The 25,419-nt window shown below is 41.2% G+C and overlaps 1 protein-coding gene and 1 long non-coding RNA gene across 3 annotated transcripts in view; one reads left to right on the forward strand and one right to left on the reverse strand.

The window, feature by feature from the left end:
* Positions 1-221: 221 nt before the first annotated feature.
* On the reverse strand, positions 222-8,347 carry LOC111092889. Its single transcript, XR_005380161.1, has 3 exons — positions 7,724-8,347; positions 2,442-2,566; positions 222-855 (listed from the first exon to the last, which is right to left on the reverse strand). It is a non-coding gene; the product is annotated as an uncharacterized LOC111092889 (long non-coding RNA).
* The window catches only part of SCN8A (sodium voltage-gated channel alpha subunit 8), a 173,901-nt gene continuing 156,703 nt past the window's right edge, over positions 8,222-25,419 (forward strand). The window contains exon 1 of one of the 2 annotated variants that reach the window (XM_038577714.1): positions 8,222-8,368. The gene's annotated coding sequence lies outside the window, so the exon portion shown is untranslated. Of the gene's footprint in view, positions 8,369-9,087; positions 9,118-25,419 lie in introns of those variants that run through there. The other variant, XM_038577713.1, reaches the window with a different exon arrangement.

Below are 25,419 nucleotides of genomic sequence, written 5' to 3' on the forward strand. Positions count from 1 at the left end.
TGGTTATAGAGTACTTAGTAGGTGCCATTCTAAGTATGAATGTACACTGACTAATATAATCTTGTCACAACAACCGTATGAGATATCCATTTAATAGTTAAAGAAACCAACACAGACCAGTTATATAACTTGCCCAAGATTACAAGGCTTGGTGATGCTCAGATTTTTTTTTATTTATGATAGTCACAGAGAGAGAGAGAGAGGCAGAGACACAGGCAGAGGGAGAAGCAGGCTCCATGCACCGGGAGCCCGACGTGGGATTCGATCCCGGGTCTCCAGAATCGCGCCCTGGGCCAAAGACAGGCGCTAAACCGCTGCGCCACCCAGGGATCCCTGATGCTCAGATTTAAATCCCTGACACCTGGCTTCACCGTCCACATGGCTGAGCATTATGAGAAATGACTGTGATGAGAGGGCCTATCAAAGAGTGAGGACTTACTGCATAGAGTGCATAGTAGTGACATCGGTGGGGTTCCAGGTGCTGACCTGGAGGCATGGAGTATGCTCTCGTAGGTACAATTTGACCAAATTGATTGGTAAATTATTTACAAAGCTATAATAAAAAGTCGGATAAGCCAAAAGTAAGATAAACGAAAAGTAGGATAGTCTAAAAGTCCACAGGCTAGCACGTGAGGCACATTGTTGCCAGGGATTTCGCACAGGCTGCAGTGAAAAGGAAGAATGGGTGGTATCTTCCACATTGCCAATATTTCTGCAGGGCTCGCCACTGTGGGAGATTAGGAGTCATCTCAGAGATAAAATCTTCAGACTGGAGTCTGCTGGCATCACAGCAAGCTAAGGAATTAATCCTGTTTTCATTGAAGGGAGCAGTAAATTTAGAGGAAGCAGTAATGTCTGGAATGAGAGATAGAAGATTAAGTAAATTATTATTGGGTCAAAAGGTAAAAAAGAGAAGTGAGGAGAACATCCCAAAGGAAAGTACTTCTGCTCTATTTCCATCAGGAAGCCCTAGATGACCTCTAAAGGTGGAAGTGGTGATGCGGATAGAACCAGAGGGTGACAGGCTCTCAGACGGGAAGGAGCATAGTCCCACTTCATACTTTAAACATCTGTGTACACTGGACATTCTTCACCTGGGATTCAAGGACGAGCCTCACAACTGAACGTAAAACTGTGCCTTAGTCTATGTGCATGTGTGTGCATGGGTCTGTGAATTTATCTGGGAGGAATGATTTCATAGCTCTTATCAGATTTGCAAAGGAGTCCTTGATCCTAAAATGTCCAGAATGACTGATCTTACAGCATCTCCTTGAACTAACACCTTGGCTCCTTTCCTCAGAGGTGGTCTGTTTAGCTGCTGATCAAGCTCTGTAAGAACATCCTTCCTCCTTTTGAGTTGGCATCTCTCTCCTAGGAATTCTCACCCCTGGTCTTGGTTTCACCCTCTGGAGCAACACTGGGTAAATCTAATCCCTCGTTCATCTTTCTAAATGGAAACTCGGGGATCCCTGGGTGGCGCAGCGATTTGGCGCCTGCCTTTGGCCCAGGGCGCGATCCTGGAGACCCGGGATCGAATCCCACATCAGGCTCCCAGTGCATGGAGCCTGCTTCTCCCTCTGCCTGTGTCTCTGCCTCTCTCTCTCTCTCACTGTGTGCTTATCATAAATAAAATAAAATAAAATTTAAAAAAAAAGAAAGTTTTAAATGGAAACTCATTTCTCAGTGCATTGAGCTTTTTTCTGATATGAGCCTAGTTGTTAAAGGAAATCCTTGACATTTTTGATGACTTCAAAGATTCTCATGGAGTCAGCAAATATTCTTATATATCAAAAAGTTTGTAACTTTAGCTACCTGGGAGCTTAAAAGTAACAGATTCTATTATTTGATCCCCATGTGATCCCAGAGGCTGAATTTCCACATGTGTTAAAATGTTGGAGAAAGGATACAGAACTCTGTCCTCTCTCACTGTTTGGCAAATGTCTGATTATAGCTCCAAAGGGACTGATTTCCAGGAAAAGTAGCTTCAATAAGGAAGACATACATCCTGCTTGTAACAATCAGAGATTTGGAAAATGCAAGATAAAAACTATTTACAGGGATGCCTGGATGGCTCAGTGGTTGAGCGTATGCCTTCAGCTCAGGGCATGATCCTGGGTCTGGGGATCCAGTCCCGCATCAGGCTCCCTTCGAGGAGTCTGCTTCTTCCTCTATGTCTCTGCATCCCTCTGTGTGTCTCTCATGGATAATTAAATAAAATCTTAAAAAAAAAAAACACCTATTTACAGAGGCATCTATTATGAGAAAAGGGTTTCTTTATGTTACGGGATTGAACCTATTTTTTTTTAATCTGGGACCTCAAACTTATTTTTCTAATGTATTTACACATTGGCTTTCTTATACAATATGCTACAAACAGCTTTAATAATTCTAGTTTTAACCATTTTTGTTGAATTTCTTTCTTTCCTTCTCCTTATAATTACCTTGATTTAGTTACCATATTGGAAATCAGTGCTCCATCTCTTTATGTAGTATGAGGCCTGCTTCAACTGAGACCAACTTTTAGTTCAGTTATCTGGAGCACCCTAAGCATTCAATCACCAAAAGTCTGTTGATGCAAGATGAGAAGAAACAAATGCTCATACTTTAAGTGAGTATATATATTGAAAACCTACTGTGTACAAAGCACCCAAAATTCAAATGGTCAGAGAACTTACTTACAGTTTAATTTAGTACCCAAGTTAAGGTAATATTTAAATTTACGTAGTAGCAAAATAACACAACAAAGAGTTACAGCTAATAAGTTAGCAATATAGGTAAAAGGGAATGACAAAATATATTCTAGTTAATCAAAATAAGGCAGAAAATAGAAGAAACAAAGAATAGAAAGAACAAATAGGAAAGAGCACATTATTAGATTTAACCTCTGCCATATTAATACTCATATGAACTGTAAATGGTCTAACCATCTCAATTGAAAAACAGAGATATTAGATGGGAAGAAAAGACCAAGACTCAATGTATGTTGCCTAAAAGAAACCTACTTTAAATATAAAGATATAATAAATAGGCAAAATTAAAAGAATGTAAAAAGAAATACCATGCTAGTCTATATTGGACAAAGTAAATTTCAGAGTAAAAATATAACCAGAGGTAAAGAAGTTCATTCCATAATAATAAAGGAGTTAATTCATCAGGAAGACATAACAATCCCAAACATTAAGGTACCTAATAACAGAACTTCAAAATATGAAGTAAACACTGATCGAATTGCAAGAAGAAACAGACCAATCTACAATTATATTCATAGATTTAACATACCACTTTGATTTTATTTTATTTAAAGATGTTATTCCTTTATATGATATATATTTAGAGAGAGCACAAACGGGGAGCAGCAGTTAGGTGGAGAGGGAGAAGCATGCTCTTTGCTGAGCTGGGAGCCTGACCGTGGGGTTCCACCCAAGGACCCTGGGATCATGACCTGAGCCAAAGGGAAATGCTTAACCAATGGAGCCATCCAGACGCCCCTCAACGTACTTCTTTTAAAAATTATAGAACAAATAGAAAAAAAATCAGTAAAGATATAGAATACTTGAATATCACTATCAATCCACTTGACCTAATTGACATTTGTAGAGCATTTCATCTAACAGCAAAAACACACTCTTCTCAATTGCACACGGTACATTTACCAAGATAAATCATATTTTTGGCCCATAAAACAAGTCCCCCCAAAAGATTTAAGTCATACAAATCATGTTCTCTGGCCACAATGCATACAATTAGAAATTGACAACAGAAAGTTACTTAAGAAATTCACAGATGTTTGAAAACTAAATAATACATTTATAATCCATGAGGCAAAGAAGAAATCAAAGGGGAAATTAGAAAATTTCTTTAACTGAATTATAATGAAAATCCAACATATCAGAATGTGTGGGATGCAGCAGCTAAAGCAGTGCTTGGAGAGAAATTTATAGCAATAAATGCCTATTTTAGAAAAGAAGAAGGTCTCAAATCAATTACTTCAGCTTCCACTTGAGAAACTAGGGAAAACAAGCAAATGAAACTCAAAGTAAGCAGAGTAAAGGAAATAATAAAGATCAATGAAATAGAACACCAAAAATCAGTAGAGAAAAACCAATGAAACCAAAAAGTGCTTCTTTGCAAAGACCAATTAAACTAATAAACTTACAGCCACACTAATTAGGGAAAAAAAGAGAGAGAGAGAAGACACAAGTTACCAATCTCAGGAATAAGAGAGTTAGCATTATTACTACATTCTGTTGATGGTAAAAGAATAATATGGGAATATTATGATCAACTTTATGCCCATCAATTCAACAACTTAGATGAAATAGAAATTTCTTTTTTTTTAGTTAAAAAAAAGATTTTTAAAATTTATTTATTCATAAGAGACACAGAGAAAGACAGAGTCTAGAGGCAGAGACATAGGCAGAGGGAGAAGCGGGCTCCATGCAGGGAGCCCGACGTGGGACTCGATCCCTAGTCTCCAGGATCTGGGCTGAAGGCGGCTGTAAACCACTGAGCCACCCAGGCTGCCTGAAATAGAAATTTCTTGAAAGAAACGACTACCAAGTTCATTCAAGAAAAAAATTTAAAAATCAGAATAGCCCTACAACTATTAAAGGAATTACATTTATGCTTAAAAATTTTTTCCTGGGATGGAGCTCCACATTGGGCTCCCTACTCAGCAGGGAGTCTGCTTCTCTGTCTCCCTGGGCATTCTCTCACACACACACACACACACACACACACACACACACACACACACACACTCTCTCTCTCTCTCTCTCTCTCAAATAAATAAACAAATTTAAAAAACAACAACAACAAAACCCTTCCCTTGGGGTGCCTGGCTAGCTCAGTCAATAGAGCATGCAACTCTTGATCTTGGGGTCATGAGTTCAAGCCCCATATTGGGTATGGAGCCTACTTTTAAAAAATAAATAAAAAAATAAAAACCTTCACTCAAAGAAAACTCCAGGCCCAGGTAATCACACTGGGCAATTCCGCCAAACATTTAAAGAAGAAATAATTAATATGAACTCTATACAAACTCTTCCAGAAACTTGAGGAAGAGAGAATACTTCCTAACTCTTTTTGTGAGGTCAGCATTACTCTGATACCAGAGCCAGACAAGTCATTACAAGAAAACTACAGACCTACAGACCAATAAACCTCGTGAACATAGATGTAATAATTTTAAAAAATATTTTATTTATTCATGAGAGATACAGAGAGGCAAAGACATAGGCAGTGAGAGAAGCAGGCCTCCTGTGGGGAACCTGATGAGGGACTTGATCCTGGGACTCCAGGCTCATGTCCTGAACTGAAGGCAGACACTCAACCACTGAGCCACCCAGGCATCCCATAGATGTAAAAATTCTTAACAAAGTGTTAGTAAGTAAAATCTAACAATATACGAAAAGGATAATACTCTGTGATCTATACATTATTAGGTTGGTTTAATATGTGAAAATAGATGGGTGTAATTCACTATATTAACAGACTAAAAACAAAAGCCATATGCAAAAAAAGGATTGCAAAGTTCAATTCCTGATAAAACTCTCAGGAGAGTAAGAATAGACAAGACCTCAACACAATAAAGGGCATCTAGGAAAAATCTATAGCTGACATCATATCAAAAGAAAAATAGAATATTTTCCTCCTAAGATGAGGAACAAAACAGAGATATTTGCTTTTACAACTTCTATTCAAAAAGTACTAGAGGTCCTAACCAGTGCAACAAGGCAAGAAAAAGGAACAAAAAGTATTCAGATTGCAAAGGAAGAAACAAAACTGTGTTTATTTGCAGATGACATGATTGTCTTTGTAGAAAATCTAATGGAATCTACAAAAAATCTACTATAGCTAATATGTGAATTTAGCAAAATTGCAGCACGTAAAATTAATTTATAAAAATTAATTGTACTTCTATGTACTACTGAGGAACAATCAGAAATTGAAATTGAAAAATACTATTCAGGAGCATCAAAAATGCAAAATATTTAGCAGTAAATCTCAGAAAGGTGAACAAGACTTGTTATTCTCAAAACTACAAAATATTGTTGAGATGAATTAAAGAGAACCGAAATAAATGGAGTGATATACTCTATGTTGTTGTTATCATGTCAGTTCTCCCCAAACTAATCTATGTATTGAAAGCAATCTTGATTAAAATCTCAGGGGGCTTTATTTTTGCATAATTTGATAAGTCAATTTTAAAATTAATATGGAAATGCAAAGGGCCTGAAATAGCAAAATCAATACAGGGGAAAAAAAAAAACAAGAGCAAAATCAGAAGGCTTACGCTGACTTCAAGATATATTATAAAGCTAGAGCAATCAAGACAGTGTGTTTAGTGTCAAGATAGATCAATGAAACAGAATAGAGAATCCAGAAACAGACCCTCAACATAGCTGAATAATTGATTTTCAACAAGGGTACAAAGGTAATCAGATAGTGCAGGAACAACTAGATATCCATGTGAAAAAAAACATTAGGTATGACTACAAAAACATGATCCATAGAAGAAGAGAAAATAATAAATCAGACTTCATAAAAATTAAGAATTTCTGCTCTTTGAAAGACACTAATTAAAAGAACAAAAAGATATGCACAGACCGGGAGAAAATATTTACAAATCATGTATCTGATAAAAGACTGTATTTAGAATATATACATACCTCTCAAAGCTCAACAATAAGAAAACAAACGACCCGACTTTAAAAATAGGTAAAGGACTTGAACATACACTTCACCCAAGTAGATTTACTGATTACAATAAGCTCAGAAAAAGATGCTAAATATCTTAGTCATTAGGGAAAATGCCAATCAAAACCCCAGTAAGATACTTTTAGTCATTCTACTCACCAGTTAGAATGGCTAAAAGACAAAAGATCATAGGTAATGTTGCCAAAGACGCGGAGTAACTGAAACTCTCATATGCTGCTAGTAGGACTATAAAATGGCACAATCACTTTGGAAAGTAGGTTGGCCCTTTCTTAATAAGTTAAATATACACCTATAATTGGACTTAGTCATTCTATTCCTAGACATTTATACCCAAGACAAATTAAAGCATATGCACACAAAGCATATTCATGCAAAAACTTGCACACAAACACTATCAGCTTTATTTTTAATAGGCAAATCCGGAAATAACCTAAATGTCATCAACAAGTGACTGGATACACACGCTGTGTATATTCCTATAATGAACGCTACTCAGCAATAAAAAAAAAAATTAGCTATTGATAGGCAACTGTGGCATCAACAGCAGGATAATCTCAAGACAGTTGTGTGAGAGGAAGGAGCCATACCAAAAAAAAATAAATAAAATAAAATAAAATAAAACAAAACAAAACAAAACAAAACAAAATAAAATAAAATAAAATAAAGTAAAATAAAATAAAATAAAACAAAATAAAATAAAGTAAAATAAAAAAGAAAGAAAAAAAAGAAAAAGAGAGGTACATACTGTATGATTCCATGTATTTAAAATTCTGAAAAATGCAAACTAATGTACAGTAATAGAAAGCAGATTAGTGGTTGCCTGGAGAGAGAGAGAGTGGGAGAGTGATACATGGAAGGATTACAAAGAGGCAGGGGAACCTTTTGGAGGTGACGGGTATGTTGGAGGTGACGGGTAGGTAGATGGTGGTGATAATTTCCTGCGTGTACACACACATCAAAATTCTGCACTCTAAACTTGCGTGGCTTATCGCATGTCACATACATCTCGGTAAAGATACTTAAAAACGTAGGCATTGGCCCACTACGTGATGGGCACACCGCGCGCCAGGTGAGATGCCCTCTCTCCAAGCCTCCCCACGAGCCGCCCAGGTTGGTGCCGCGGTCGCTCGCTCTCACTGACAGCGTCTGCAAGTCTTTTCCTGCGGTGTAGACAGGCTGATCGGGTTCCAAAGCCACGCGGCCGGTGAGCGGCAGCCTGGCCACCGAACTTGCGGTGGGAAGACACCTGTAGGAGGGGGACCCTGACTGAGGGGCGCTCTCACTGTCACCGTCCGCCTCCTCCTAGGCGGTTCAGACGTTCGCGCCTGCCGAGGTCCGAAAGGATGGAGGTGCCCTTACGCAGCGGCCCACCTGGGGGCCGTCAGGGATGCGGCGTGTCCCTCCTCCCGCCACCGGGGCCCCGTGCGCCGAATCCCAACGCTCCAACCGCTGCTGATAGACTGCTGCGGGATTTCTGGTTTTGTTTTGGGTTTTGGGTTTGTGTGTGTGTGTGTGTGTTTGGTTTGTCTTTCAGCCGCCCCAAGATCCTGTAGATGGAGTTGCCTGTGCTTAGGGGTGTCGGCTCTCCGACAGCGGAGCCTGGCCGGACTGCGGGGCGTCGCCCTTGCGGCCGCCGCTCCGGAGACAGGTGAGACTCGCGGCCTCCACCAGGGTCACGCCGCACCTTCGGGCTCCAGCTCCCCCGCCGTCCCGCGGCTGCTCAGCCCGGTGCGCGCCCCCCGTGCCCGCCCCCCGGCCTCCCCCCTGCACGCGGCTCCGCGGGGGCGTCGGGGAGGCGGGCCCGCACTTTCGAGCTCCTCTCCCCGGTGCTGGCGGGTGTCCCGCCGCGGACCCGAGCCGCCCAGCCCCGTGCGCCCCCCACTCCGCGCCCCCCCCGGCCTCCCCCCTGCACGCGGCTCCGCGGGGGCGTCGGGGAGGCGGGCCGGCACCTTCGGGCTCCTCTCCCCGGTGCTGGCGGGTGTCCCGCCGCGGACCCGAGGCCGCCCAGCCCCGTGCGCCCCCCACTCCGCGCCCCCCCCGGCCTCCCCCCTGCACGCGGCTCCGCGGGGGCGTCGGGGAGGCGGGCCGGCACCTTCGGGCTCCAGGTCCCGGTGCTGGCGGGTGTCCCGCCGCCGACCGGAGCCGCCCAGCCCGGTGCGCCCCCCCCCCCCCGCCCTGCACGCGGCTCCGCGGGGGCGTCGGGGAGGCGGGCCCGGGGACGCTCGCGAGGCGCTCGGGCGCGGCGCCCCCTGCCGGCGCCCTGCTGCCTCGCCCCGGATCCGGTCCGGGCGGCGCGGGGACTCCGGCCCGGGAGCCAGCGAGCGCGGGCGGGCAGGCGGGCAGGCGGGCAGGCGGGCGGCGCGGCGCGCTGCGGGCGAGCGGGCGCGTCCTGCAGGGGTAGGTGGGCCGCGGGCGCGGGCGCGGGCGCGGGCGGGCGCGGGCGGGGGTCGGCGCGGGGGCGGGGGCGGGGGCGGGGGCGGGGCGGGGGCGCGCGGCGGCGGGGGCGCGCGGCGGGGCTCGTGCCGGGGCGGCGGGCGCGGGGGGCGGGCGGGGAGCCTCAAGATGGCGCCCACCGCAGTCCCGCCCGCCGCAGCCCCGGCGCCTCTGCAGTCCGGCCGCGCCTCCCGGGCCCCGCGCTAGGGCCGCCGCCGCCGCCGCCGCCGCCCTCGCCGCCGCCGTAAGTCGCCCGGGGCCGGCCTCCCCGCGCTCCTCGCCCATCCCGCGCCGGGGGCTCTGCCGCAGGGCGCGCGGCGGGGTCGGGCTCGGGCTCGGGGCCGGGGCCGGGGTCGGGGCCGGGGTCGGGGTCGGGGTCGGGGCCGGGGTCGGGGCCGCCGCTGGCGGACGGCTGTTTGCGAGGCTCGCACCTCGGCCGTGCGTGCGGGTCGCCGCGGGGAGGTCGCGCCCGGGCCGCTCGGGGGGCGCTGGCCTCCCGCGGGCCCCTGCGGCGGTGCAGCCCCCCGGAGGCGGAGGCCGGGACCGGTCGGGGCCCCGCGGGCTCCCCGGGGAGGGCCTCGCTGTCGGGTCGGGGCCGCCCTGCCCCTCCCCCGCGCCCTGCCGCAGCCTCCCCCCCCCCCCCCCCCCCGGGCTCCGGGTCGTTACCGGCCGCAGCAGCCCGGGACTCCCCCTGCCCTTTCCTGGGGTGCGCCCGTCCCTGCCTGGCTGGGCGCTCTGGGGCGGTGCGGGGGGCCCCCGGGACCTTCCTGGGCAGGCCAGGATTCCTGCAGTGGGGAGCACATCACTTTCAGAATCCCCCCTTCCCCCACCCCCATCCCTACGCCACCCGATGCGGAGCTCGTTGCTCTCCTCCTTCCTCCCTCCCTTCCCCCCCCACCCCTGCCAGCAGCGCCCCGGGCTTCCTCGCGCTCGGCTTACAGGACTCCCAGCTGCAGAGACCTGGACCCCTCCTCTCTGGTTCCCACTTGGTCCCTGGGGGACCGCAGAGCCTCTGCATTTTTGCTTAGAGCTCAGCTCCATCCCTGCGGCAACCACCGGTGGAGACTTGGCTGTTAACTTTCCAGGGGGGGTGGGGGCTTAGCCGGGGCCTTCAGACCCCTGCGGAGGCCTCAGCTTAGAGGTCGGGTGTTGGGGGGTGGGGGGAGTGCGAATCATTTTTTGCAGTCTGACAAATAGGATTCTTCGAGCCATGCATTCCTTCCAACTACTCCACCCTGTGCCTGTGCCCGTGCCCTCTTCCTCACTTACATTGCAGTTTTTGAAACACGGGCGGGGGGGGGGGGGGGATGCATTTTATATCGGGAGATTCCAAGATTCTGGGCCTCAGGGTTCAGGATTAAAGGATGTCATCTGTTTGGGGAGAGGGGGGAGAAACTTGGCACTGCATCTGGCTAATTCAGGGAGAGGGAGAAATCATTAGCATGGAGCCAGCTCTGCCGCCCGAGGAAAATTCTTTTTAGTGCACGGCGGGCACCGGAGAAGCAGGAATGGAAGCAGGAAATGTGGGTGAGGGCTTTGGGAGCAAAGGGGGGAATAGTGCTTTTTATAACTATTTTCTCAAGTTTGAACCTGGAGAGCCTTCAGAGAGCTATCGATGTGTCAGGGCTGGGGGATGTTTTAGCTTTGCAAAAGAGATTTCGGGTGTGGTAGGCTTTCGCTGTTTCACCATCTCTCTGTACCTCTCTTTTCTCCCCGTGCATTAGAAGATAATGCGGGGTGAGGGGACTTTTTTTTCTTTCCTTCCCCCACCCCCCAATTTTTTTTTTTTTTGATGTGTAATGCAAATGGCTGGAGAACATTAGCATCCGGTACCATTCTGGTAGGAATCTCAGGGGAATCAGACTTAAACTGCTGGAAGCTCTGTAGCACGTTGCCTGTAACCTGGTTCTTGAAATACTGCAGCATTTTTTCTTTGGAACTCATGACCCATAAGGCCTTCAATTCTCCCTGAAAGAGAATTTGATTGCTTGGGAAGGGGGGGGGGGGTGGAGTGGTGGTGTGGCAGTGATGGTTTGGTATTCAGCAAGCATAATCTGTCCTAGAAATTGAGTCTCTCCCTGGAGAGGGCTCTGAGCATGTTCTATGTTTTCAACATCTGATTTAGGGTATGTGTAAATGTGTTGTGTTTCTTAGTAGGGCTGGTGGTGGAGATTGCAAAGCAGTTCTTGACAGTGCAGGCCAATTATTGGTTTCTTGGGTTCAGTTTGAGAGGCTGACTTAATATACCTTTGGTTTTCATTTGGGATTTTGTTAACTTTTATCAAAGTACTTACAGGATTTTATTTTAAATTAATCCTTTAAATTAAAGGGTTATGAAATAGAATATAGCATACTTAAAAAACAAACACCCATACAGTGTTTGTTTATTTCTTTGTAGGAGCTTTAACAGATTTTTCTCATGGCCCAGCTTTGGGTGCCTGTGTTTAGGCTTACACCAGGGTTTCTTGCTGTGGTGCTAAAAGGACAGTTCCCTGGTTTCTTGCTGTGGTGCTTAAAAGGACAGTTCCCGGACCAGCCCTGCCATGAAGCGCACACATGCTGGACATAATTTGGATTTTTCTTTGCTTTTGTTATCAGCAGGCTTTCTTGTAGATGTGTGTGCATGCGCAGCTGGGCTTATTCTTGAGGTTGCAGGCCTAGTTATCATATTTTATTACTCCCACATAACTCTTCATTTTGGCTGTCCCTCGTGGAGACAGTGTTTTGCAGGCTGCAACAGATCCATATGTAAGACATACAGTGACATTTTGCTGACAACAGTATTTCAGCACATTTTTGTCATTTCAAGTAGCAAGGATCTGTTAATAATTATGGGAATTTGGTCTCCACAAGAATTAATCAGGTAGCCTGCTAAGTCAGGCTGGATCAGAAGGGAATCTTCTCTGGGTTGATTTGAACGGTGAGCTGAGAAAAGGACGTGACACAACAGAGGACAGCATGCAACCATTGTATCGCTGGAGTGGACTTGTCAAAAATTTTATTTTAAAATCCTAGAAAGGGAAGGTAGCCATAAAATTCAGCTGTACAACCTCCCAGCACAGGAATCCCCTTATGGGAGATCTTTGCTTTGAATACTTCCGTTAGTAGGGAACTTCCTACTACATAAAGTAGCTCATTCTATTTGAGTTCCGCTGTGATTAAAGTACTTTAATGTCTTTGAAAAGATAACACACGTAAAGTTAAAAGACTATAGATTGGGGCTATATCAAGGCCAGATGTTATTCTAGTGCTCATTTTCAAAAAAGATTAATAATATTCTGTAGAGATTGTATAAGAAATTTCCATCTGCTTGAAAAGAATGCAGAGATGAGACATATCCACCTAGAGCAAGAACAACATTCCATGAATGGAGAGAAGAATAATTATCTTTAATATGTTGATGTTATGTAACAAGTTCTGGAGGCATAGGCATGAATTAATGAATACACAATTCCTATTGATTATATCTGAGAAAGAAAATAACCCCACACTGTATAGAAAGTGTTAAAAATGCAAAGTTTATCCAGAGTGAGTTCAGTTTCCATAATTATGAAAATAACACATGCCTGTTACAGAAAAAATTTAATATATGTAAAAAAGGCAGGAAAAGTCAGTCTTAACTATCCTAAGCAAAACAGTTGTCTATGTTTTATTGTATATTTTCAGTGTTTTTTTTTTCTCTTTAGAGAGGGCAAGAAGCCCTTGCAAAAGTTATTCAGAATAACAGTATTTTTTAATTTTTCAAAACATTATCTTTAATGAGAGATAATTCATTCTTGGAATTGGACTCCTGTAAAGTCTCTTGATTGAAATATAGCAAGATAACTAGAGGAATAAAGAAATCTTTGATTAATCAGCAAATCAACAGATATTCTCCCTCTGTACCTACTATGTGTGAGGCATAGTCCTAGGCACTAATGCTCTTTAAGTGATAAGAACCAGCTTAGAAAATGAAACCATGCTCCAAAACTATGGCTGTTAAAGTGCACAAGGAAGATAACAGAACTTTCATGCTCTAGGCATATATTAATTAGCGAAATGTAGTATGGCAGACTGTGGGGTCTAGCCTGGTAATTCAACCTAAGACAGAATAGTTTGTACAGGAATAGGAAGTAAATGTGGGAAAAGAAGTCTTCTGGGAAAATTTCCTCTATCCCTTTGTGAGCCTATAGAGACACAACCAGGACACACAGGTACCTGTCAGGAATGAGGGTGAAATGAAGACACAAGAAAGTTACTGTAGTTAACACCACTGAGAAGAAAAAGAAGCAATATGGGCTTTGGAGTTAGGCAAAACTAAATTCAAGTCTTGACTCTGCTACTTATTAGCTTTGTGGCTTTGGGCAAGTTATTTAATCTATTTGAGCTTCAGTGTTCTCATCTGTAAAAATTGGAATAATAATACCTCCGTCGCAGGGTGTTTTTAGGGATTAAATGAAATCTCTGTTACCTTGTGGTTTCTGACACATAGAGCTCAATATATATTTACTCCTTTCCCTCTAGAGATTTAGAAGCTTAGTGTGTGTTTATACGTGTATTTGATATAGTATATATGTACTGTATTAAATTTTAGTAGTCTGAAAAGCAGACAGTTGCTTTATCTTCAGTCTGGCATAGAGGATAGGATCTACAGATACCCTGACTTGGATGGACATTGCCAGTCTAAGAGGAAAAAAGTTTTATTGTACAGTTGCAGTGCTGATCCCCAGCACGACTGTGCAAATGCAGTTACCAAAGTAACTCCTCATTCATTCTCAAATTATTCTAGAATAGGACTCTACCCAAGAGGAATGCTCTGGCACTGACCAGCTAGCTGGCAAGCAACTGCACTGTTTTTAGCTACAGCCTGGGATCTAAAGGTGGAATAGACCCAAAGACTGAGACTCCCCTTTATTCTTCTTGAGCTGGATATTTTAATTATGATGAGTGATTATCAAGTTTGGAGTTGCTTTTGACTTCAGCACCATTCTAGGTTTTCCCATTATATTTGCACTGATTTATTTTGAATGGGTCTCATATAGTTAGGTCTCACAGTTGACCATCTACCTTTGGTAATTATTATTCTATGTTTGTCTGTTATCAGACAGAACTTTAAGAATCCTTCTATCAGTTTATTATTTAAATTAAGTTAGGCAAATATTATTCTACCCATTTTGAAGCTGAGAGAACTGAGTGTCCGAGAACTTAAGCAAACTGTCCAGGGCTATAGGACCATTAAGTGATGGAGGGGGGATAGGTACTTAGGTTGGTTGACTGACCAATGATTAAGGATTTTTCCCCCATTAGATGGTGTTATATTTCTGATGTTCGTATAACCAAGTAATGTGAACAATTTTGGCTTTGTTTTAAGAAATTATCATTATCTTTGGTAGCTAAACATATCTTAATGAGTGGGCATAACGAAAGATTCTGGTATAGGCAGAGGGAGGGCAAAAATACCTTTGATAGAGAGCATTTTGGAAGCAGGAAAGATGAGGAGAAATGAACAGAAGATGTATCAATAAATAGAATATGGATGCAAATAAGAGGTATTAAAGTAACACACCTGTTTTGTTTCTGAAGCTATCCTAAGTACTTTTTAAAAGGTCATCACGTCTTGGTGTCTGCTTATCTTTCTTCATTTCTCTTGCATATAAATATACACATTTAACTACTCATAAATGCTCCCATATTGCCAACAAAAGTTCTAACCAGGACTGTAGGGGAATTATGGCCTCTACCACCTGAGTTTTTTGCTTCTACAAGGCTGAAATTGCTGTAGGTCTGTATACTGGGGATTGGTGCTGGGATTGGGTATTTAAAGTGGAGCAGAAAAAAGTTCTGGGAGGCTTTTGGCCTAGAACAGCAAAGGTGAAAGTGGATAATAATTAAGATTCCCCTTAGGTATATGGAGATGTGTCCTATTGAGAGTGGAGCAAAATAAAAGCAGGGAGCCTGAGTGTCTAAGAGGTACTCTGGGTTTGGGGCTCAAGCTCTCTTGATCCTGAATGGAGTTGATTGGGTGAGAGTAACTGAAATGTTAGCTGGAGGGGTCTGAAGGCCTTTTATATTCGCTGCTGGTGGTAGGGAGAGGCCTCCCATGTTCAGTGGGCTTGTTCTAAGATCTGGAAGTGGAAAGCATGAAATCCCCCAGAAGACAGATTAACAGGCTCTTTTCATGTTCAGTTGATTAGTGCTGTTTTTATGCTGTAAAATCTTTTGAGTTCCTGGGGAGTAAGGATGTTAGAGAAATATAAGTGAATGCATATTTATCCAGGGATGGATTCTCTAGGCTGTGAATTATACATGTCATTTATTTCCATCCCTTTTCCTACATTTTGGGTATTGAACTCATTATTAGCATATCCACCAGAATGAACCTGGGAAGGGAAAAAAAGTAAAATTTAAAATATTACTTTAAATTTTCAGATAGTGACTGATAAAGGAAGAAATCACAACTTTATCAATGAAAAGACAGTTCATTTTTCACCTTTTCTTATTCTCTTGTTATTTTAATGGTTCACAATTGAAGGCTGAACCTCTAAAAGCTTAATATTCACTGGAAGCAAGTGTGAAATAACATTTTTCCTTCAGTTGAGCAGCTGTTCTGTAAATAAATAGCGCTTAATTTTTTAAAAAGATTTTATTTATTCATGAGAGACAGAGAGATAGAGAGGCAGAGACATAGACAGAGGGAGAAGCAGGCTCCATGCAGGGAGCCTGATGTGGGACTCGACCCCGGGACTCCAGGACCACGCCCTGGGCCGAAGGCAGGCGCTAAACCGCTGAGCCACCCAGGGATCCCCCAGTAGCGCTTAATTTATTACATGGTTGTTTCTCGTTTCAGGATGAACCCTACTTCAAGTAAGGATAGTGCAACAGGCTTTTGCTTTATAATTCACTACTGTCTTTTTTTGTCTTAGCAAGAAGCTGAATAAAATGCTTTTAAATGGAAAGAATTGATGTATTATTATTAAATTGTGGGGGGAAATTGAGCAGGTTGCAAATGAGACCCGTAAAACTTTCTCAGAAGTCAGAATACCAAGAAATCTCATTTGCTATGGAATTCTGAATTGGATTTCCTAAGATTTTGGTGAAAACTAAAGAGGCAAAATATCTTGTTTCTAGGAAAGATGCCTTGGAGAAAAATAGGCATTTTTAAAGATTTGTACTGTGAGAGGTAAAGTATTGGGAGTGTGAGGAATCACCAGAGCAGAGTTTGAGAAAGTGTGGGAATGACTGCTGTGAAGTGGACAAGGGAGTTTGGTTGTGAACTTGGGAAACTGCTCATTTTTAAAAAGGAGTTATCTCCCCTCTGCAGACTCTTTTGGAAACATCTCTGTGTACTACTGAACTAGAGTGGTCCTGATGATCTGGATGGGGTTTGGAACCTGAGAAAGGTGTTTTGTTTTTTAAGTATTATTTTAACCCTAGCTCTGCTGCAAATTACTTTCTTTATTTGATCATTGTGTTGGAAAAGCTAAAGAATATTTCCTTGCTTTATACCAAAAAATTTAGTACCATTCTTAAATGTTATTTTTTCCTTTTTTTTTATAAAGGATTCTAAGTCATTTAATATAAAAAGTTTTTTAAAAGGTACTGTTGAAGTTATCTTTTCCATTCTACTTTGTAAAATATATTTTTTACATTTGAGTTAGCTAACAGAGGCAGTATTCAAAAAATCAGAAGGTTCAAGTTAATCTTCTCATAACAGTCAGTCAGTATAAAGGCAACTGTCATGACCAGTTTCTCTAATATTCTTTTGTCTACATATGCACCTGCACACATTCTCTCCTCCTACCCCATACACAGTTACTTCCATTGTCTTTCAGGGGGACTATTAAAATAGTTTAGGGGGGCACCTGGGGAGCTCAATATCTGAGCCTTTGGCTCAGGTCGTGATCCCAGGATCCTGGGATTGAGTCCCTCGGAGGGCTCCCTATGGGAGCCTGCTTCTCCCTCTGCCTGTGTCTCTGCCTCTCTCTATATCTCTCATGAATAAATAAATTAAATCTTAAAAAAATAGTTTAGAGATTTGAACTCTCCTTTAAATTATCTCAGCAGTTTTTCCCTCTTTTCCTTATGATAAAGATAATACCTTATAATTTATTTTTCTTAGTGAAATTTCTTGGCTTATTTAAAGTAAAAAGTTTGGGTCAAAGCAGCCCTTTCCTACCAACTATGTTGCTTTTTAGGGTTTCCATTTGAGAATTACATATGAAAAAAGCATAGAGGAAGAAGCTGCATTTATCCTTAGAGACTGGAGAACGTAGAAGATTTTTGAGGGAGCACAGAATGACACATCATCAAAGCTATGCTATAATGTGTTAGGAGGATTGGGCAGCAATGAGAAATAGGACAGAGTAGAACACAGGATGGACATTCAGTTAATTGGCTGTTTGGTTCGGCCTTAGATGGGTGGTGATGGGGGCTTGGACTAGGATTGTAGTGATGAAGATGGAAAGGAAGGAAAAGGAATTTTGTTTCTGTGTGTCACATGTGTTTCACATTTTCCTAATGTAAGAAAGAGTTTAGAGAAAGACTCGGTAGGACCTGACGAAAGACTTCAGAAGCAGGAGAAGGAGGTGTTCAAGATTATTTTTCCATTTTAAAATTCAGAGATATAATCTATTTAGAACACCTGGGGAGGTATGTTCTCTAATACATGTTGGCAGTCTAGTCCAGAGCACCTTGGTTATTAGCAAACTATTTCTAATTAAAAAAAAAAATTTTTTTTTTTGTAATCTCTACATCCAACGTGGGACTCAAACTCATGGCCCCAAGATCAAGAGTCAGATGCTCTTCTCTCTGAGCCAACCAGGCGCCCTTATTTCTAAATTTTAATCCTTTATCTGCACAGAGTCTTCCCGTCTTGAGCTTCTAAAGTTTTAAGGGAAACCTAAGTGTTCCCATTTCTTTATTCTCTGTGCCCTCTCACTGATAGAGATTATTCAACCATTGTAGATCTGTATCCTTTTCTTATTTCAGAGTTGTTAAATTCTGCCCATTTATAGACATCTAACAAGTGGTCTTTTTCCTTGATATTCTCAACTAACCTTAACTTTCATATATAAAGAAACAAGAATTATGCACTTTTTCATAGACCTGGTGGATGGCTGTTTTGTCCTTTCTGAAACTCAGTGGCTTTCTCTCTTTGATCATTTGCTTATGTTCTGTGTGCTTCATGAAAACCATTTGAAATTGCAGGCTTAATTAAAGGTAGCAACTGAGAGGATTCTAATAGGTGAAAGCAGAGGGAAAGAGGTTTATCAGCCAGTGCTGTTGCGTTTTGTATCGACTCTTGGGCTGTGGATAGGAAATGTCAAGCTTGACTTGCATCAACTTCCTTGGTGTTTCTGGGGTACCAGACAGTGGCCAGTGGGCCCTAATGTACAACTGCAGTATACAATGATAATTAAGAGCAAACGGGGCGCTCAGGAAACTTAGGTTCTGTTCTAGCTTTGGGTATTCAGTAAGCCTATTAATAAGAAAAAAATAAAGGGTGATTGGAACATCGGAACATGCTGCACATGCAAATTAACAGTACACCTAAGAGAAAAAGCAATTTAATGCAATAAAAATTTTCATTTAATTTGTTAATATTTTCCTTCTCACCACTAAAATTACAGAGTTCTTGCAAACTCCATTAACATTTGCCACAGTTTGCACTCAGACAGTTGGCAGAAGTCCCCATGGTTTGTGTGCAACCAGTAAAGCAGACAGAGTTCATGTACAAGATGTTAGTAAATTTAGCACTCTATTTAGGGAAGCAGAGCATCCTTACAGTAATCCCATTAGGAGATTCTCTGTGCAATCACATTTTAAGTTTGTACCTGCTTGTTAGTTTGAATGCTTGAAGTAACTGTGATTAAGAACAGTTAAACAAAAGCCCCTTGGGACATTCTTAGGGTAGTCTGGGATGAGAAAAGTCCAAAAAGACCTCTAAACTGAACGCTGGCAATCTGTCTTATTTTTTTAATTTTTTAAAAAAGATGTTTATTTATTTGTTTGTTTGTTTATTAGAGAAAGAGAGCATGAGCGGGGGTTGGAGAAGGCAGGAGAAGCAAAATCCCTGCTGAACAGGGAGCCTGACATGGGGCTTGATCCCAGGACCCTGAGATCATGACGTTAGCCAGAGGTAGACACCTAACTGACTGAGCTACCTAGGTGCCCCTGGCAATCTGATTTTTTAATCTCGATGTTCTAGAGCAAATAATATTTTGGTAGATTTATTGATTTTTTTTCTCTGTCCTATTTGTAGTAGTTCTTCTTCCTTATTTCTGGAAAAGTAGGAGGAAAAGTAGGGGATGTGTAAGACCCAAGAAGGGCACAGAATGAGTGATTATGTATAGTGAGGAAACAAAGTAGAATAACCATATGAGTATTTCACCTACCTTACAAGCTTTTTGTTGTTGTTGTTTTTTCTCCTGACTCATAAGAAAAGTTCAGCCATAAGTGCAAGAAGGGGTAAGACTTCTTTCATTTTAGGATCTTAATATAGACTCTTGTTATTAGAAATTGCTGAAAAGTTTAATAGGTCAAAGAAAATAAGTGCATTTTATGTGATGAATGGATATCAAAGACCTGTTATTAATTAGATCCAAGTGTTTTCCATCTTTAATTAGATTACATCCAGCCTGACCCATGGGGGCTGATAGGCTTTGTTTCTTGCCACATGCTCCTTCCTGGCCATTAGTAAGTCTTTGGTTTATATTGTCCCATGTGGGTTGTGGGAGTTGCCTCCACTTTGACCTCCCACTCCTTAGCAGGCTGCCTTACTGCTTTCCAGTGGTGAGGCATAGCATACCAGGGAATGAGACTTACAGTCCTGCTTGGGCTCTGCTCTAGAGCCCTGTCTTTGCTCAGGATAGTGCTCAGAGAAAGGTGTTTTTTTTTGCTTGTTTTTTTAAGAGCCATACATTTATCACTCAGCACAATTTGTTGCAAAATGTCAAGCAAAAAAATCATCCCCAGAAAGTAGTGTCACTTTTCTAGCTGGGATTACAGACCCATCAGCTCCTTTGAGGTACTGCTTCTGTTTATAGATGTGAAATTGTCAAGACTTTTAGAGTTTTCTTCCTTCCTTCCATGGTTTACTCACAGAACCTAGTAAGAATCCTTATTTGTGGGAATTGAATGCTGAATTTTGGGGGTATTTCAAAAATCCAGTGTGAATCTATGGAGTTCAGAGTATGGGCATTAGTCTACATTTTGCAAGAGGGCATCAGATGTTTTTATGCATAGAATTTAAGCATCAGAACACCTGCAACCTAGTTGTAGCTTTGGGCTGGTACACAGTGACCCTGGGATGAACAGGGTCCTTTTTCCTGGAAAACATATGTTTCCTTGGAAACGTATTCCTGTTAGATAATCACCAAATAGAGTCCTGTTTCCCCGCTGAACAGGGACCCAGACGTGGGGCTCAGTCCCAGGACCCTGAGATCATGACTTGAGCCAAAGACAGCCGCTTCACCTAATGAGCCACCCAGGTGCTCCTGTATGTTTACTTTTATAAGAAACTACTAAACCATTTTTTCAGAATGGGTATACCATTTTGTATTCCCACTAGCAATGTATAAGAGTTCATTTGCTCTATATCCTCATTTGCACTTGGTATCTTTGGTAAGTGTTCAAACTTTTGCCCATTTTTAAAAAGTGGATTATTTATTTTCTTGCTGTGAGTTTTGAGAGTTTTTAGAAAATACGTCTTTTAGTCTTTTATCAGATAAATATGTGGATATGTCGTCTCCTAGTTTGTAGCTTTTTTTCTTTTTTCTGGTCTTCTTTTTAAAAAAGATTTTATCTATTTATTCATGAGAGACACACAGAGAGAGGCAGAGACACAGGCAGAGGGAGCAGCAGGCTCCCTGTGGGGGGGGGGGACGGACCCAATACGGGACTCCATCCCAGGACTCTGGGATCACACCCTGAGCTGAAGGCAGGTGCTCAACCACCGAGCCACCCAGGTGTCCCGTCTTTTTCTGGTCTTAACAGTGTCTTTTATAGAGCTACAGTTTTCAGTTTTAAGTCTAATTTGTCAGTTTCTTTTATGGGTCATGTTTTTAATGTCATATATAAGAATTCTTTGTTGAACTGAAGGTCACAAAGATGTTCTTTGTATTCTCCTAAAAGTTTTATAGTTTCACATTTTACATTTAGATCTATGATCCATGTGAGTTGATTTTTGTATAAGTCATGAAGTTTAGATCAAGATTCACATTTATTTTCTGCAGATAGGTGTGTAATTGTTGCAGCACGATTCCTATTGAAAAGACGATCCTTTCTCCATTGAATTGGTTTTGTACCTTGTCAAAACTCAATTGGCTATATTTGTGTGGGTTTTCTCTAGACTCTGACTGTTCCATTGATTTATGTGTCTGTCCCTTCATAATACCACACCATCTTGATTACTGTAGCTTTATAGCAATGCTGAAAATTGTGTAATGTGAGCCTTCCAGTTTTCTTCTTCTTTTTTCAAAATTGTTTTGGCTATTCTAGGCCTTTTCTCTTTCCATATCAATTTCAGAATCAGGTTGTCTATAACTGCAAAAACTCCTGCTGGCATTTTGCTTGGAACTGCATTAAATCTGTAAGTAATTTGGGAGTTGATATCTTAACTATATGATATATTGAATCAATGAACATGATGTATATCTTCATTCATTTAGGTCATATTTGACTTCTTTCATCAGCATTTTATGGTTTTCTGCTTATATTGTTTTTCTTATATTTATTTTCTCCCCTCTGTGTACTTTGAGTTAATTTTCTCTTCTTTCTTTTTTTTTTTTTAAGGCGGAAATTTAGGCTGTTTGAGAACTTTTCTTATATAAGTTTTTAATACTATAAATTTCTCTGTAAACACTGCTGTGACTGTATTTTATAAATTTTGGTATGTAGAATTTTAATTTTCTTTGAGACTTCCTTTTTGACCAATGAATTATTTGTAAGTGTGTTATGAGATAGTCCATAGTCTTTATTTTACTGATTTCTAGTTTAATTCCATTATGGTCAGAGAACATACTTTGTATGATTTCAGTACTTTTGTATTTGTTAAGGTTTGTTTTATTACCCAGGATGTGGTCTATCTTGGTGAATGTCCCATGTGCACATGAAAAAAATCTATATTCTGCTGCTGTTAGGTAGGATGTTCTGTAAATGTTGATTATACCATACCCAGTTGGTTAATAGTACTGTTCATTTCTATCCTTGACTTTTTCCTTCTCTCTCTTTTTTTCTAAAAATGTGATTTAATTATTATTTATTTGCAACATTATTTTCTACCTCTTTATTTTTTTTAACTTTTTTTGAAGTATAATTTACTAATAGGAATTCTACTTATTTAAGGTGTACAACTTTATGTTTTAATAACTGATTATTTTTTACTTAGTTCAGTTAATTACTAAGGAAGGAAGATTGAAATCTCTGCTGTAATTGTAGATCTGTCCATTTTTTCTCTTAGTTTTATCGGTTTTTGCTTCACATATTTTGAGGCTCTTGTTCAGTGTATATACATTTAGGTTTGTTATATCTTTTAGTGAATTGACCCATTTACCATTATTTAATGTCCTTTCAGTCCTGGTAATTTTTCTTGGTTTGAAGTCCATTTTGTCTGATATTACTATTAGCCACTCCAAATTCCAATTGATTCATGTTTTCATGTATGTATTTTCCCCCTTTTACGTAAACATTTTAAAATTTTGAAGTAGTTTCAGATTATTAAGAGTATGAAAGTAGTTCCTATATGCTATCACCTAGCTTTCCCTAATATTAACATCTTACATAATCTTGGTATATTTATCAAGACTAAGAAATTAACGTCAGTATAGTACTCTATTAAGTAAACTATAGAATTTTATTTGGGTTTCACCAGATTTTCCACTAATGTCTTTTTTCTGTTCCATAATCCAATTCATATTGCATTTAACATCCTCTTACTTTTAACCTACATATCGTGGTATTTAGTGGGTTTCTGGTAAATAACATGTAGTTTGTTTTTTTTTTTAATTGAAGTCCAGTCTGACAATCTCTCTTCTAATTGATGTATCTAGACCATTTACATTTAAGATAATTACTATTTTGAATTCAGATCTACATTTTAAAATTTATCTTCTGTTTGCTCTGTTTTGTGTTTGTTTCTCTTCCCTTCTTTTGGATTATTTGAATATTTTTTAGTATTCTAATTTATCTATTGAGGTTTTACTATTTCTGTATAGTTACTTTAGTTTTGACTGGGGATTACCATATACATACTTAATTATTCAGTCTACTTAGAATTGATATTTACTACTTCAAGTGGAATGTAGAAACTTAAGCACCATTAGATTTACCTCTTTACCCTTTTACTTTTATGTTGTAATTATCATCTGTATTAAATTTACAGTCATTGAAAACACCATCAGACATTGTTAAAATTTTTGCTTTCAACCGTCATTTATATTTTAAAGAACTTTAAAGGAATAAAAATGGCTATTATATTTACTCAGATATTTACTAATCCTATTGTTCTTCCTTCTTTCCTGAAATTCTAAGTTCCCCTTTAGTGTCATTTCCCTTCCTGAAAAACTCCCATTAGCATTTCCTTTGGCAGATATGCTGGTAATGAATTCTCTTGGTTTTCTTCATCTGAGAATTTATTTTCTCATCATTTTTGAAGGATATTCTCCCTGTATATAGAATTTTAAGTTAATAGTTGTTGGTTTTTTCCAGGACTTAAAAATATTGTTTCATTGCCTTCTGTCCCTCCATGAAACATCCAGAGTCATTCACATTATTATTTCCCTGTAGGTAATGCATCATTTTCAAGAATTTTTTTCTTTGTTTTAGTTTTCATTGGGCAAGATTTCTTTGAGTTTATCCATTTACCATGCACTAAGTTTCCTGAATGTAGAATATGTCTTTTACCAAATTTGGGAAGTTTGTGGCTATTATTTCTTCGAATATTTTTCCTACACCACACTCTTTCTTCTTTCCTTTGATGATATAAATGTTAGGCTTGTGTATTGCCCAATGAGTCCTTGAGGTTCTGTTAAATTTTTTGCAATCTTTTTTCCCCTTCTGTTTAGCCTGGATAATTTTTGTTGGATCCATCTTCAAGTTCACTGACTCTTCTGTCATCTTAATTATACTATTCAGAACAAATTTTAAAATTTCTGTTACTGTATTTTCTAGTTTAAAATTTTCCGTTTGGTTCCTATGTGCATGCATGTGTGCATGTGTGTTTTCTATTCTTTTGTTAAGATTATGTATGTTTCCATTTACTTCAAGAGTGTTTGTGTTTATTTGTTGGAGCATGATTTCAATAGCTGTATTACAGTCTTTGATAATTTTATATCTTGGGGCTCGTGTCTGTTGATTGCCTTTTCCTTGTGAGATGTTCGGATATTTGAGAGAAAGTGAGAGTGGGGGAGGCGGGAGGTTGGTGGGCAGAGGGAGAGGGAAAGAATCTTAAGCAGACTTCATACTGAGTGCAGAGCCCAAAGCAGGGCTTGATCTCATGACCCTGAGATCATGATCTAAGCCCAAATCAAGAATCAGACACTTAACCAACTGAGCCACCCTGGTGCCCCAAAATGTTGAGTTGTGTGTTTGTTTGTATATCAGTTTGGATTTGTATCCCAAACATTTTGAATATTATGTTTGAAACTTTGGGTCTTGTGTAAATCCAATAGAGAATGTTTCGGTTTGCTTGCTTGTTTTAGTAGGCAACCAATCTAGTTAAGTTTAGAGTGTAAGTACTTACCTGCCTTTTATAGGTTGAGGTTCAGTATCTTCAATTTTCAAAGTATTTGTAGTGCTATTTGTGTCTTTTCCATGCGTGTACCAGCCAGTGGCCATTCTCAGACCTGGGCAGTGGTATACTCCACAGATCAGTTGTCAAAGCCTTTGGTATGTGTTTAGGGTCAGATACGTGCCATATGCAGCTTGGGGATGAGCCCTGGAGTTCACATACAGCCTTATTGAGCTCCTTCTTCCTGTTCTCCCAAACTTTCCAGATGCAAAGCATTCTCCTTTCAGCTCCTCTTACTAGAAAGCTGAGACTTTCTGTTCTACCTTGCATTTCTTGTAACTATATTTCCCTGAGAACCAAATGGCAGATGAGAAAATAAAACAATGGCGATACCCTCTCTGCTCCTGGGATTGCAGTTCCTCTGGTTAGAGAAAAGGTTTTCCTGCTTGTCTGCTGTGGTCATTGCCACTACTGCCTATTTGTTTTGGGGTAAAGCAGGAGGGAACAGAAGAGACTAACAAAATTGGGGTATTTCCTCTATTTCTTTTGGTATGTGGGAG

The sequence above is a fragment of the Canis lupus genome, chromosome 27 (genome assembly GCF_011100685.1).
Source record: "Canis lupus familiaris isolate Mischka breed German Shepherd chromosome 27, alternate assembly UU_Cfam_GSD_1.0, whole genome shotgun sequence".
NCBI lineage: Eukaryota > Metazoa > Chordata > Mammalia > Carnivora > Canidae > Canis > Canis lupus.